The sequence below is a fragment of the Procambarus clarkii genome, chromosome 27, assembly GCF_040958095.1.
Source record: "Procambarus clarkii isolate CNS0578487 chromosome 27, FALCON_Pclarkii_2.0, whole genome shotgun sequence".
Lineage (NCBI taxonomy): Eukaryota > Metazoa > Arthropoda > Malacostraca > Decapoda > Cambaridae > Procambarus > Procambarus clarkii.
In genome coordinates, this window is record NC_091176.1 from 20,519,357 (window position 1) to 20,536,305 (window position 16,949).

The 16,949-nt window shown below is 41.5% G+C and overlaps 1 protein-coding gene across 14 annotated transcripts in view; it reads left to right on the forward strand.

Annotated features, from left to right (window-relative positions):
- Positions 1-16,949, forward strand: part of LOC123762528 (peripheral-type benzodiazepine receptor-associated protein 1) — a 289,954-nt gene that overhangs the window by 33,345 nt on the left and 239,660 nt on the right. The window lies entirely within an intron of this gene.

Sequence of the window (16,949 nt, forward strand, 5' to 3'; positions counted from 1 at the left end):
TCCTTAATACCGGTTCCATGATGTTGTTCATATTTACTTCTCTTCGAATATTTCATTATTCATTATATATCACATTTAAACAGTTTATCTAAAGTAGATCTATACCTTTCTCTCATTTTTTATTCTTTCTCCTCCCCTCTTCTTTCATAATTTCTTATACCTCTATTATTTTCTTAAGCTTCGTGCCAACAACACCTATCTTGCACCTAAATACGTGTTGCCATCTTGAAGTCCATAAGAGATTTACCTGTTTGCATCATGCCTAATACCCCAGACGACCATTGAGAAGGCAGGACGCCATTACTTGATTACGTAAACAGCGCAGCAATCTTGATTTTTATCACATCCGCATAGAAAATATGTTGCTTCGTTTGCCTGTTTGTTTTCACTTTGTCTCTGAGGATGCTAAGTTACTTATTTACGAAACTCGTTAAGCTCTTTAGAATTTAGACTCTAGAGAGGTATTTTTTCGACGTCCTAAATGAAGAAGAGCATTTTTCTGCCCGTCCTCAAGACAAAGACCCAAAAGTGATTCCATGCACCCGCCAAACCCCCTGTTCATTTAATGAAAAACGGGTTACACACGACTCACCACTGTTGACGTTCGAACACCTCCGGAACCAGTGCTTCACTGGCGACTTTTGTTCGAACCACAACGCTATAAATGCTTCACCCACGTACTACAAATACAAATAATCGCCAACAGAACCTAAACACCAAACCTAACCTAAACTATTGCCTAAATGTGTACAATATGGTAATATAAAATAATATTAATTTATATTTGAGAAAAAATCTGTTTTGAATGAACAGCTTGTAAAAATTTATGAATGCGTCTGTGGGGTCGACCGCTGGATGTAATGGACTTGAGTCGAGAACAGGTTGAAATTTTTACACGCTGTACATTTAGAACGGGATTTTTTCAGAAATAAATTAATATTACGATATATTAACATATTGTGCATATATAGGCATATGTTAGGTTAGGTTAGGTTAGGTTAGGTCAGGTTAGGTGTTTAGGTTCTGTTGGCGATTATTTGTATTTGTAGTACGTGGGTGAAGCATTTATAGCGTTGTGGTTCGAACAAAAGTCGTCAGTGAAGACCTTGTTCGGGAAGTGTTCGGACGTCATTAGTTGAGTCGTGTGTAAACCGTTTTCATTCATAAACAGGGGTTTGGCGGGTGCATGGATTGGACTTTGGCCTTTGTTTATGAGGACGGGCTGTACTAGAACTTAACTGCCACTCAAAGACCATTTGAATTCGTTTCTTTTAACCGTGACAATGCCTTACACTTTATTTACATAATGAAGGGTACCGTTGAGAGATGAACATTAAACTATTGAACGTAAATAATTAGGGCCAGATTTTGTAATTAAAGTTTTATATAATTAGAAAGCAGCAGTACTTTTTTAATAGTAGAACCAATTTAATGGATAATTCGGGAGTAACATTTCATCAACTAGAGTAGATATTTCATTCAATTCATCTAGGATATCTGGGATGTAGGGTGCAAAACCTATCTGAACCTAAATAGTTAGTCTGCCTACTCTAGGCGATACATAGTTGAGTATCTATCAATGTACAAATATGTTCACAAATAACACCTTAAAATAGATCAAACATTTGCACAAACAAAACACAACGGAGGAGAGGGAGAGGTGTGTGATACAGAGGAAGAAGTGAGTGAAGGGTATATGGTGCAAAGTCCAAAATAATTTGGAATGTGTTCTCCAGCAATCAAATTCGTTTCTGACCTGACAATCCTGAATTGAATCAAAATACATTTTTCTTATACTCTCCACGCTGATTCAGTTAATGTGTCAAAGCATTAGTTAATTAGCACTCAAATCAATCCAAGGAATTACTGAACACTGCAACCTATCACAAGATTATTTAATAAGTGCACATATTGTTCACGTGTTCATCAGCAGATTTGTTGAGAATTCAAACAAAGAAAATATTTAATCCACATATGAAGAAGCGGAGAATAGAGATTTATATCCGTAGTCCAAGAAACTGACTACATATTTTTCTGTTTTAATTTCACTAATGCGTGGAGATGTGCGATAATGTTCCTTTTGGATGTTGCTTTTGTTGTGTGCCGAGGCCTTCCCTTCGTCCGCCGGCCGTCACATTGCTCATGATTTACGTCCCATTACTGCTCTTTTTCCATTATGTCCTCCATGTTCTATTTTAGGATCGGGAGTTTGTGTCTGTCTCACAGGTCTGTTTCACAGTCTGTCTCACATTGTGTCCCACAGTGTGTCTCACAGTTTGTATCAGTCTGTCTCACAGTGTGTCTCATAGTCTGTCTCACAGTGTGTCTCACAGTGTGTCTCACAGTGTGTCTCACAGTGTGTCTCACAGTGTGTCTCACAGTGTGTCTCACAGTGTGTCTCACAGTGTGTCTCCCAGTCTGTCTGTCTGCGAGCGTTTAATCCTACTTGGAAATATACTGTAGGAATAAAGCTTTTACGTATTGCTGATGACTGGGTGTAATGGCAGGACTGTAAATTGACAGCACCCCTGAATTTAGGACTTTGTGTGTAATACTATTTTGTTATACATGTTCTGACTAGGGATCGTTGCCCTGAGATTCTTTGCACATGTTTACAAAATTAATATCATGCTTGTTTGCGGTTTGTTTAAGTCCTTATGCTTCGTTTACAACATTACGACATGTTTCGTAATGTTTATGGGTGGCACTGGCACTTAGCACTGCTTACTACTACTGACGTAAGTAAAAAAAAGAAAAACACAAATTCAAGAAAGAGGCTATCCTTCAGCGCTATTATAAAGCCTTAATCTATAGTCAAATCCCTGATGATATCGATAATTTTGTTGATATCTTTAATATTCCCCGTGTTATACCGCTTCATTCAGTTTCTGTATATGCTTCAGTATCCCACCTTTCCTACCGAGTTACACTTTCTCTCGCTGGAGAATCTAAATCAGGTTCTTTTGATCTCTTCTATGAACGTCTTATAAATGATGTTCTTAATATCAGTGAATATCTTAGTCATCTTTCTATGCAAACTTTCAAAAGTAGTATTCGTGTTATAGTATGGGGATCAAAGCTGTGATGCTTAGTGTAAGTGGGGCCTAACAACGGCAAGATAAAAGAGGAAAATAACATTGCATGTTATATAGATAACATTAGATAAGTTTAGAATCCGATATGACCTAGATAAATACTGGCATGGAAACATCGTAGTATATATAGTACAAGTTAACGAGTAAAATAATAGATGTAAGGTCGAAAGATTGTTTTAGGCATTACTTAGACATAAATAAAAATGGATGGTCATTATAAATAGGAATTACTTCGTATGGGACAATAGGCCTGTAATTACATGTATTATTTCGTTCTTATGAATCGCAGAATCCTGTTTGCGTTTTTTCGAATATTATAAACTCACTTCTTGGCTTACCATCCCTATTAATTATTACTACAAAATCTTTAATATCATTTAGATTTAGTAATGGCAATGTTGTTCAGGTTAGATCTAAAAATATAAATTGAGTTACAAACCTCGGAACTTAAGCATATGTCGGCATAAAACCTTATCTACTACACATCTGCTTCGAAGACAATTATTTTTGTGTCTTCGTCTAAATTTATTTTCCGTTATATCACTGTTAAGTGGCTAATCACCTTAACCTTATTACTCTCCCTCACGACGTCGACGTCGGTCCCTCTCCTTTGCTTCCTCATTCACTGATCTGTTTCCTCATTTTCCCTCCTCATATGCCCCACAATTACGCCTCCCACAAATACAACCTTCACCTAATCTGTGTAACTGCTTCCTTGATCTTTCATTCTTACCCATGAATGTCATACTGTTTTTACTCTTTGAGTACTTGTTTCTCTCCATCCCTTCCCTCACCATTTCCCTTCTCCTTCCTTACTCTTTTCTAACTCTTACTTACTCTTTCTTATTTTTCTCAACTTCTCTGCGATTCATCTTGATGCAGTCACAAATTTTTAATAGATTTACTTGTGTTCGTTCATCATTTCAGTTCATTTAGAACAAGAGAAAAACAGCTTTATACTTAACCACATTTTACGAAAGAAAACATGAGATTATTTTCACCCATAAGATAATAAATCCCTTTAATCACTAACTGGGCCAAGCTTTAAATGTCAGGAGTTACAAATTTTACTTTAAACAAAGCCTTGAAAATAACGGGAGGATCTTTGATAAGCTACCAACATCCTGTCATCTTCGAGGACACTGGCGATAGTGACCTTCAGGTAAATTCAAGTGAATTCCCTTTTCATATTTCAGCTCTTTGTCTCGCTATTCTCTGCCTCACTTTCTCCCCCCCCCCCATCCCTTCACCTTTACCCTCACCTTAACCCTCACCTTAACCCTCACTTTGGGCATGATTGGTGGATTTATGGGGTACGAATTCAGGTGGTGAAGAGTGACAGGAAAGAAGGAAAAAGGAGAGTGGAAGGGTTTCGGAGGAAGCAGGGACGAAGTGAGAGAAGTTTGGATGGGGAGGTGTTGCAGCAAGTTGGGGAGAGTGTTGTGGAACGAAGGAAGTGTTGAGAGTGGGGGGGAGAGGGTTAGGACGGGGTGACCTTGCGCGGTGTGTATTGTGTTGGTGTTCGGGGTCATGGCAATACCTCTCGGCTTTTGTTTTCGTTGTATCTACTTATTCTCGCTCACTTCCACCCACTCTTACCTTTCTCCGCCACCCACTCTCACCTTCCTCCACCCCCCACTCTCACCTTCCTCCGCCACCCACTCTCACCTTCCTCCACCCCCCCCACTCTCACCTTCCTCCGCCACCCACTCTCACCTTCCTCCACCCCCCACTCTTACCTTTCTCCGCCACCCACTCTCACCTTCCTCCGCCACCCACTCTCACCTTCCTCCGCCACCCACTCTCACCTTCCTCCGCCACCCACTCTCACCTTCCTCCGCCCCCCACTCTCACCTTCCTCCGCCCCCCACTCTCACCTTCCTCCGCCCCCCACTCTCACCTTCCTCCGCCACCCACTCTCACCTTCCTCCGCCACCCACTCTCACCTTCCTCCGCCACCCACTCTCACCTTCCTCCGCCACCCACTCTCACCTTCCTCCGCCACCCACTCTCACCTTCCTCCGCCACCCAATCTCACCTTCCTCCACCCCCCACTCTCACCTTCCTCCGCCACCCACTCTCACCTTCCTCCGCCACCCACTCTCACCTTCCTCCTGTCTACTATCAACTAGTTATATGAAGAGGAATTAAGACCGCACCACATGCGTCACATACACGAAGGGAAATATTATAGTGTAAATGTCCACATTTACATGTCCAAAATAAATGTCATATATACTTATTTTATTCAGTTACCATCATCTTTTGTTTTACCCTTATATATTTTTAACTTTCATCTTCCAACTATCTTCACTTATCTTGTTTTCTTCACTCTCGGCTTACTTTCCCTTGTCTTGTCTTTGCTTTCTTGTCGCTTCTTACTTTAGAACTGTTTTCTCCATCTACGTAACCTACATATTATTAGTACTTCACAGCTGCCTCAGGATACTCCCAAGGATTGGTTCAGTTCATGATGGGTGTTGGGAGGAGCATAACCAATGGAGCTGTTTGTTTGCCCTACGTGCGGAGCAAACAGATCAGGATAAGGATTTGGGATTGGACGAGAGGTGGGAGTTTTGGGGGGGGGGGGAGTGGTGCCCAACCACTTGGTCGGTCGGGGATTGAACGCCGACCTGCATGAAGCGACCGTCGCTTTACAGTCATATGTGTGGTGTCACTAGAGACCCGAGTATGACAGGGATATGTACCTTGAGCCATATTGTGTGTCAATAACATAACGGAGGAATTTGGATTCTCCGTGTCAGTGTTTACCAAGACTGCGGAACTGACGAGACAAAACGAAACAAACGAGGAGTGCAGAATGTTCCGGACGGCCTGAACAAAGCCAGGAGATGGTCTATAAAATGGCTGCTCGCCTTTTTAATCAGGACATTTTACTTTTCGTATTTTATTTACCATTATTAGAACATGTTGTTCCACTGTAAACCCACAATGCTAAATTCGGTTAAGTCCAAAGGTATGCTAAAAGACTATTCCCCAAACTAAGAGAAATGAACTACAGAGAAATGATGAGAGAAATAAGATCTTATAACACTGTAAAAGCGAGGAGAAAAAGACGATAGTATTCAGACATATTCCGAAAAGAAGGTCAGTACCGACTTGTGTTTAATGAACAGGACGATAGAGCTTGGGTGGAAACTTGTAACATATAAGAACTACAAGTATAAGAGCAGTCTGAGCTGGAAGAGGTGGTGGTTGAGGCTAACTTCACATATAGTTCCGAAAGATGGTATGATAAGAACAATCATATGTTCGAGCAAGAACTTGAACATTAAGCGATGTAATGATGTAACAAGGGAGTAAAGTATACAAGGCTAAGGGGAAGAACAAGAAGTTTTAGACCTCTCCAAAGGTTACTGGTAGGTAAGCACCCACAAATAAAACAGATGTAGGAGACCGAATGGAATGAAAACAGGAAATATCGTGGGAAAGGTAAGGGAAGGTAGGTTTGGAAGGAGTGAAGTTGAGAGAAAGATTAAGAGAGGGGCGATAAAGTGGGTAGATAAAGAGAGGAAAGGGATGGGCGCGATATGAAAGGGTGGAACGTAGTTCGCATCATCTGATACGCTAATACGTAGGTGTTGTCCGAGATGGGTTTGGACGCGTGTAGATTTGGGTAAGGAATGTGACCGCGTAGTGTCGTGTATATAGAATATTAACTACTACTAATGATGATAATTACTAAAACTACTACTACTACTATAATTACTACTTCTACTAATAATATTGATGATAATAATAGTACTAAAATAATAATATTCACTATTATTATTTGTGTAAAAACAAGAAAATTACAGTATTTTTGAAGAAGAGCATTCATAAGATGAATTTATACTTTGTGGAATGAAAAGTATGCCTCGGTAAATTAGATGAAGGTTTACTGAATATATAAGTTTCACTATTTTATGGTTATTTTAGTGGGTATGGCAGTTTGTTTATGCTCGACCACTTAGGTTTGTGTAACTGATGATTAAAACTTTCTAACGAGTTTCTTTGATATATGATAACTTGTTCTATAGATCCGCAACACTGTTTCTGAACCAGCGTTAGATAAGATAATATTTCGTTACTTGTTAACCTGTCATTAAAAAACGATACAAGATATGGATGCTATGGACGGAAGTAGAAAATATGGGCTATAATTTCTTAGTTGTATATATATGTACATATATGTACATATATGTATGTACATACAAAGAGGACTCAGATTTTGTATGTTTGACACTGGATTGCTAATTTTTTCCGAGGGCAGGTTAGTTAGGTTAATCGTTAGTCTGTTTCACTCTATGTTCGTTAGAATTTCAAAAGTACAAAAGGTAAACTTTTGTCTTGCAGACAGTTCATATTTTGTACATTCCATCACTAGTAACAATACTTTATATAATTTTACGAGGATTCGGGTTTTATTTCAACCAATCCTTGTTTTTATAGTACTTTTTGCATTTATGTAGTCGATCGTACCAATATGTAGTAATGGAACCTTAATAAGCCACTTCATTACTATTTTTATGGTCTGGAAAAAATAAAGCTAAATTCCAAGCACATATTCCTAGGCCTAGAATAACACATATATGTACTATATCAGGCCTATGATAGCGAGTTAGTCCTTGGATAGTTAGGCTAGATTTTATTAGACAACTTTTCCTGTTTGTCCAAATTCAATACTACATGTGTACTTTCTGGTGGTCCATCACAATATTATTGTATTTTCCACCACATAGTTGCTATCAACTACTATAATTTTTAGGAGGAAGGGGCTGCTTTGTGTAGAGTTTCACTGTACTGGGGAGTGGAGAAGCCCAGGGCTTTGAGGTGGTGTTGCATGTAGTCAGTCTGAGACAGTCTCCAACGTTCCCTGCGCTCAGTTTTTAATTTACAGAAATACCAACACGTTCGGCTGGTTATTTGTAGTGAAACACATGGGGCAAGAACCGCTTGAGGGAGTCGGTGGTTAAGCAATGCTGCTGAACGTTCAGTGCATGACTTCTATTTTATGAGGGTTGGTGTTATTATGATTATTTTAGGCTCAGAACTACAGGTTATGAATGTTGTCTTGAATGATGCTGTAGACAATTGTCTCGTTTATTATAGCACTGACAGAGAATCAAGATTCTTAAGTCCATATTGTGTGTGTGCGGTGTAAGGTGTGTGGTTTGTTGTTGAATGGCTTGGTGGTGTGGTGCGTGCATGCGTGCGGCGTAGGGTGTGAACAAGTGTGAGATGTGTTGTGCGGTGTGTCTAGCTGCAGGGTGTGCGGTGTGATGTGTTCGGGCGTGTGGTGTGGTGCACACAGACTTGTGGTGTACAGGAGTACGGTATTCTAGAGACGCGCTTCAACCAAATCGAACACCGACCTAAAAGTATTACTGGGGCAGCTTGCCTCTAGTTCATGTTTGGGATGTGAAGAGGTTACTTACCGCCTCAGTACACCAAGTGTGTCTAGGCAGGGGCACACACTTGCGAGCAGTGGCTGGGTGGGCGGAAACCCCTTTCCCACAGGCCTTATTACAACTGCAGATAGTAATTCGAGATAATGGTCGTCTACTAATAAAAAGAAGCATTTGAGTGACAACACTGCATAGTGTGCCGGCGTGGTGAGCTTGTTGGTGGGGCTGGTGTAGTGGGGCCAGGAATGGTGGGGCTGGTGTAGTGGGGCAAGGAATGGTGGGGCTGGTGTAGTGGGGCAAGGAATGGTGGGGCTGGTGTAGTGGGGCCAGGAATGGTGGGGCTGGTGTAGTGGGGCAAGGAATGGTGGGGCTGGTGTAGTGGGGCCAGGAATGGTGGGGCTGGTGTAGTGGGGCCAGGAATGGTGGGGCTGGTGTAGTGGGGCAAGGAATGGTGGGGCTGGTGTAGTGGGGCAAGGAATGGTGGGGCAGGTGTAGTGGGGCAATGAATGGTGGGGCTGGTGTAGTGGGTCAAGGAATGGTGGGGCTGGTGTAGTGGGGCAAGGAATGGTGGGGCTGGTGTAGTGGGGCAAGGAATGGTGGGGCTGGTGTAGTGGGGCAAGGAATGGTGGGGCTGGTGTAGTGGGGTAAGGAATGGTGGGGCTGGTGTAGTGGGGCAAGGAATGGTGGGGCTGGTGTAGTGGGGCAAGGAATGGTGGGGCTGGTGTAGTGGGGTAAGGAATGGTGGGGCTGGTGTAGTGGGGCAAGGAATGGTGGGGCTGGTGTAGTGGGACAAGACATGTTAGAGCTGGTGTAGTGAGGTGAGAAGAGAGAATAAAAACAACAAATGTGCAGATCCTCTCTGCTGTAATTGCCAGCTGGTGGGAGCGTCAAGATGTGTTTGTTAGCTGACTCAAGTTCAAGATGGTGTAATTGCAGCATATGTAACTTGCAGCTGGCACAGGTGTAAGTTGGAATGATTGACAAATAGTGAGAGCTGATATTAGTGACGGGAATCTTTAAGCTTTGTTAGAATAAAAAGCAGCTGGCAAGATTTGTGCAAATATCAGATGATAAGAAGCCTTTAATTATTTAATATCTGCTGATAAGAACGTTTATTTGTTTATTTAGCATCTACTGCTGAAATTGACCGTTGGTACAAACTAACTATAACGTCTACTGCGGAAGTGATGCTGGAACAAAATCTCCACTGAAGTAAATGTCTGATGGCGCAACATGGTAAGAATTAATCAATTGGAAACGCCTCATGAGCCCATTTACGAAGCTTAGAGAACATGAAGACAGGCAGGAGGAAGTGGCACATGGCCAGCGTGACCCCTATGTCCAGGATGGCACACGGCCAGCATGACCCCTATGTCTAGGATGGCACATGGCCAGCGTGACCCCTATGCCAGGATGGCACACGCACAATAGGCTCGGACACCTGTTCACTAACTAGTTGAAAGGCATAACCAACAAACGGAGCTCAAAATCCGCAAGCACAGTTAGGTGTGTACTACTAGATAACTGCACAAGCAATGTTTAAAGTGAGGAATATGTTAACAAGACGACATGGCTGTAAAGTGCACACACAACTGAGTCAAGGAGGTGCCAGAAAAACCTCTCATCCTAAGACAGTTGAATAAATTAAATAAGACGAAGAGCTTGTCGAAACAATTAATTCAGTTTTAATTTCAAATAATCAACAACCGCGCAAATAGTCATTGTCTGGAACCAGTTTTTTTGACGCTAAGAGCTGACGCTCGATGCTGTGTGTACATATAGGCGAGTACACACAAGTACATGTAGGCGAGTACACACAAGTGCATGAAGGCGAGTACACACAAGTACATGTAGGCGAGTACACACAAGTATATGTAGGCGAATACACACAAGTACATGTAGGCGAGTACACAGGCCGCCTCAGGTGAGGACGGGGGAGGAGTGTGGGAGCGCCTCACAAGTGTGGCTGGAGGACATAACATGTTTGTTGTTAGTACTCATATGTGATTCATAAGATGATCTGCTAAAATAGAGAAGTTATGTGATGTCCCTTGAGTAAACACGGCCAGTACTGACAGCTACAGTTAACTATAATGAATTTGTCACTGGCTTATTAATGAACCGGTGTATGACTCCCTTTTGAGGTTGATGACCACAGAAGTCTTCCAGTTTAAATGATATTTATTAATAAATCTCAATATTCCGGAAAGTCTAAGACACTGCATTGCCCGAAGCCTTTGTATTATGAAGGTATTCTTGTAACGTGTAATTATTAGCTCTTCTAGATGGAAAAAAAGATCATTGGTCGCCCGTAAGGCATACTTGAGAGGAAGGTCAGGTGGAGGGCTGACACACCTCCAGGCAGGAAGGTGAGCTATCACCAGACATCACCACCAGGTACATGGGTCAGTTGGCCAACACAGGACAATACTTGGTAGTAAGATTACCTGGTCATATAAAGAACCGGCCAGCGGACTGGGGAGGCGGGAAGGTCAACTGGTCGCCACAGACTAGACAGGACGGTCAGCCGCAGGTCCATAGCGGAGATGGGTCGTCGCCGACCATCGACCCCTCTCATTATCCTGGCTGCAACATATTTACATGTTCTCATACATGTTAATGAGTTCATTAATAAAATAACTACTCATTGCTTGTAAGGATTCATGTACCAAGCGAGGTGAGAGGAGGGAGTATTATCAGTGGTAGGCGCCTAGTCAATATGACTATATAGCACTTGGAAGGGGTCAGGATTAGGATTTGAGATGGGACGGGGTCCCTGCCGTCCCATACGGTGACAGTATGAATTCTCCGTACAGGCACCATGAATACAGGCAGCATGAAGTCGAATTAAAACGTAAAACCAGTTTAGGTTATGAAAAATAAGCACTCTTTAATGCAATTGTCAGAACTCCTCTGCAATTTGTTAATGTGACAGTTGAAATACGACTCTTTAAGAGTACCAGCCAGACAGTTTTATTTTTAAATGTAAAGAAAGAAACACTAAGATAATTTAAGTTATCTACTGTTTCTTCACTCTCCAAATGGTAGATGATATTTGCGTAAAATGGAAAATATCTAAAAGAAAATTATATATATATATATATTTACGCAAATATCATCTACCATTTTTCACACGATATATATATATATATATATATATATATATATATATATATATATATATATATACATATATATATATATATATATATATATATATATATATATATATATATATATATATATATATATATATATATATATATATATCAATTGCTTATTTTATGTAAACTTTATTACAAAAAAGGAGTTGCAAACTTGGTTACAAACAAAATCCAAAGTTGTTGTTTCAGGCTGTCGAGTTCCTCCAGCTCCTCAGATGGCGGGCAGAAACCATGAATGCACTGTACATTTCCTCTCTCTTTATCGCCACGCTGCGGCGCTGGAGAAGGAAACTGGCAGCTCTAAGATATCTTGTAGTTTCAATTAGCCTTAAAACTAGTTCCGTAAAAGCTGTTGATTCTTTTACCCCAGGAGCCAAGTGTCTCGAAACCAATGGGGACAAAACTGTAGTGGTGATCCAGTTCTCTGCTATACGGTACTTGGCTTAATCGCTGTGAGTGGCAGCGCAACCCAGATGTGCAACACTGAAGTCAATGTAAGTGTTAGCTTGGGTTAATACACAATTAACAGGGTAGATAAAGATAAACTGTTTAACACCGGTGTTACGAGAATAAGGAAACACAGGTGGAAACTGAGTACCCAAATGAGCAACAGGGACGTTAGAAAAATCTTTTTCATTGTCAAGAGTAGTTAACACATGGAATAAACAGTGATTTTAAATGAGGGCTGACTCCATACACAGTATCAAATGTAGTTATGATAAAGACAAGTAGGCTCAGGAATCTGAACACCAGTTGATTGACAGTTGAGAGGAGGGACCGAAAAGCCAGATCTCAACTTCTCCCCCCCCCCCCCCCCCCACGCAAGCACAACTAGGGAAGTACGTGTAGTTTCACACCAACTGCTTCCCATTCTTCCAGGGAATCACTGTGCAGCTCATCCTCCTAAGGTTTCCCAAAGTCAAGGAGCTGTCGTACAAAAGTGCCTTCCTCTAACCTACCAGACGACACAAAATAGAAAACGGGACAGTATGTCAACTTCGCGAGCCACTACCATTTTCTATTACGACGATTTCTAGCCTTAGGCAAAATATGCGTCAAAATGCGACGCTCTTTAGGAGAACGGGTTGAACAGAATCTGGGCGACGAATAATATCAAAGTTACGGAGCGTTAGGTAATGGGGGTTCTCTCAACTGGGTATCCGGCTGTGGTGTGGCTCCTGGTGATGATGTCGTTGACTTCACTGTGCCTCGAGTGCCATCCCCCTGTACTTTGGCAGAGTAGGCCACGGTGGCCGTACTGGTCGGCCACCTCTTCGCTGTAAATACACCTAAATCTGATGTGGATTGGGACAACAAGGCGGAGGACCACAGCAATTCGGAGTGCATGCGGTGTGAGACGTTTGCCAGTTGCCGACATTGTGGTTGCTAATAGGATGTCCTCTGCATGTGGGGCTGCTACTGCTGTGAGGCGAGCAATATCGTCTTGTGTTGTCGCAGCACCCAGGCACTCTGCAGCGGCTCGGTCTACAATGGGGCCATTCCAGCTGGATTTCTTACGGGCTCTTGATAGTGGTGGTTGGAGTGAAGGGCCTGCAAGAGAGGCCTACTCGGTGGCCCAGTGTATAATTTTGGGATCGTGTACCCTGCCAGCAGACTTAAGTAGACAAGTAGAATTTCCTTGATAGGTTGTCAGATGCTCGAGGAGGACAGTAAGACTGCTACAGCGATTTCCGTTGCTGTTCGAACACCAAGGCCTCCAAGTCTGTATATCTACCTAGTTTAAAACATTTATCCATTTTATTACACTAATATCATATACCCTCTGTCTTATTAGCAAATATAAATTGGGATTTCTAAGTGTATCTTCATCAAGAAGGTTGACAATGCTCAGGGTTAATATAGTTTTCTCCTATAATTACTTCCATTCTATAGTCAAGTGCTCATATTCAATTGGGATCTCACGCAAGATACAAATGAAGAATAATGTTACTTATTATGTATGAGCGAATTAATTTTTATTTAGAAGAAAGCACCAGCAGTAAATCTGAGATATATAAGAGTACGACTTCAGTTATGAAGACACAAGAAATTGTCTTCTCAGAATTGTAAATATACTTATGAACTTTCCTATGCTCCCTATAACAGTCGGCGATATTGCTAGTAAGTTACAAGTTACATGCGAGAAATAAATGCTTTTAGTTTTAGTCGGTTGTTGATGTGAGTCCAGATGTGCGCAGGAGAGAGAGTTTGCCAGGAGAGTTTGTCTGCAAGACGGATGTTGAAGGACGTGACGGGGGAACTAAACGCTCCCCACTACCAAAAGCAGCATGAAAGACATGTTTTTCTTGCTGCTATCTGCATTACTCATTTTAAGGTTTTACCACCATATAATGAGTAATGCAGATAGCAGCAACAAAACTTGTCTCTCATGCTGCTTTTTAGGAGCACGCCTATTAATATAATTTTTTATATAAATGAATTCATATCGAGACGTTTTGAGTAGTAAATGAAACTTTGCAAATCCCTTATCCAACTACACAAACATTCACAAATAATTCATACGTCCACTTGTTCGTCTATCCATCCATCCACCATATTTTTATCCTTCCAACACTACTTTCATCTATCCAACTATACCTTAATCCATCCATCAATCCTTCCATCCGTATTTTTATGAGTCCATCCTGCACTAAACCATCCTCCTAGCTATTCATCAATCTTCGCACCCATCAATCAATCCTTCCATCCACCAATCCAACTTATTCATCCTTCTAAGCTTGGATCTCATAGGGCGAGAAACAAATTCAAAAGGAGAATCAGATTCACTACAAGACCACATGATAGGCTTTTAAAACGTACGGAAGATTGACAGTTGCAAGGTACTGCTGACAGGTGAGGGGGTTCTGTTTTACATAAGGTTAATGGTTACCAAAAATCACCTGGCAATGCTGAACTTGCCAAATTTGAATATCAAAAACTCAGGTCGTGATTAATAGGAATCCTTAGCTAACTTCCAATGCATAGATGTTCGAAATATACCAGAAGAAGTATTGGGAATAATATCTTAAAAGCTTTAGCCACAAAACATTAATTGTTATTCATCAGGTGTGTCTTGCTTATTGCTAGTCACCATATGGTGCTCTTGCTTGCCACCATATGCAGCTTCTGTTTAAGTCCGTTCTATAGCATGAATTTTTCTAATGATTTTAGAATGAAATTTTCTATGGAAAACGACTTTGTGTACCTGGGCTCCATAATCTCTGACTCCCTCTCTCTTGATACGGAGCTAAACAAACGCATCGATAAGGCATCTACTACCATGCCCAGACTGACAAACAGAGTGTGGGCTAACAATAAGGCAGACTGAATATACAAAGATCCAGGTTTACAGAGCCTGTGTCCTGAGCTCTCTCCTATATGGCAGTGAGGCTTGAACACTCCGCGCCCGTCAGAAAAGACAGCTGAATGACTACCACATTTGCTGCCGCTGACACATCTTGGACATCACCTAGCAGGACAAGGTGAGAAACAACAGCGTCCTGGCAGAGCTAGAATCACCAGCATATACACAATGCTGAAGCCGGCTAATGCGCTGGCTCGGGCACGTGGTGCGAATGGGCGACGGCAAGATCCCCAAGGATCTCCTGTATGGAGAGCTGACGCAGGGAAAGCGTCCAACAGGCAAACCCCAGCTACGGTACAAAGACGTAGGCAAGAGGGACCTGAAAGCCATGGACGTCAATCCTGCTACGTGGGAAACACTGGCTACAGACCGTTCAACCTATGGGCAGTCTGTTCATAAAGGTCTCTCCAAGTTCGAGAGACCAAGATATCGGAACCAAAGAGACAGAGAATGATAGCCGGTAGCCAGAAAGACAGACCAGAATCGGACTTCGTTTGTGCTAAGTGTGGGATTGACTGCCACTCTCTGATTGACCTCATCAGTCACACCAGACGCTGCTCCAGGATTGACAACCAGAGCGCAACTCCATAGTCACCCGAGACTGAAGGATGCCTACGACTACTACTACTATAGAATGAATATTAAGTCACTTACAAAGTAAGATGATAAAACATCCCAGGAGTTAGAAACTACTCGATTAAAGACACTAAAAAGAAGCTTAATTTACGTTCTCTAGAATAAAAGAAAAAGATGGGACACTACTGTTAGGTGGGCCTGACAGCTGAGTGGACAGCGCTCAGGGTTAGTAATCCTACGGTTCCGGGTTCGATCCCCGGTGGAGGCGGAAACAAATTGACAAATAAAATGTTTCACCCTGATGCCCCTGTTCACCTAGCAGTAAATAGGTACCCGGGAGTTAGACCGCTGCTAAGGGCTGCTTCCTGGGGGAGGGGGGTTTAACAAAAAGGCGTCCTGGTCGAGGTCCGGGCCGCGGGGACGTTAAGCGCCGAAATCATCTCAAGATAACCTCAAGAAGATACATATGTATAAAAAATTATAACAAAGAAGATGAAATGTGAAAATAAAATATTACAAATTACAAGTGGCTTCGAATTGGATAAGTTTATATTAAGAAACGACCTTGGTAAAATTTGACTTGGAAATAGGCTTGATGAGGTAAAGAGCAAACTACAGGGAAACATAATAGATGTGGGATCAGTAGACATGTATTCAATAAGTTTAGTTGGCACTGAATAGTTGCTATGTCGTTAGGGACGAGAGATATTCAGAAGTTTACTTTATTGCGATCTTAACTGAATTCCAAATAAGCTTTATTTATGTAAACGTAACCTTAAGTAAGATCTCTCAGTACTAATGAGACTCCAAGTAAGATTTATGAGTGATAACAAAATCCAAAGAATAACATACTTAACCAAATCATATAGGTACACAAATAGAAAATGTACATATCTTTTGCCAAAATATTGACATTCTTAAAGACAAAAGTATTAGCCATTCCCGTCACAGTTTCATGAAATTGCTTTCACTCAAACTGATACATCAAAACAGATATAATAAATACGTCAATATAACGTATATACGAACTGATGTTATATATCTTCGCTGCATAATGAATACTAGGAGCTTCCTTACAGTAGACAAGCGTTATCACGTCCATAAATGCTCTATCTACATATTTACTGCGTTCGGTAACAAACTTGATCCTACCAAGCCATTACGAACTATATTTGAACATTACGAACTTCACAACTAATGCGCTTGACACGTCAGCCACACATGACCATAAGTAGTATATTAAATTTACACAAGAGGAGCAGCACCAGTGAATGGGATCGTTAAATTAACATAGCATTATTACTGCTTATCCAGCTGCTGTTATTACTGCAGTCGACGGAAC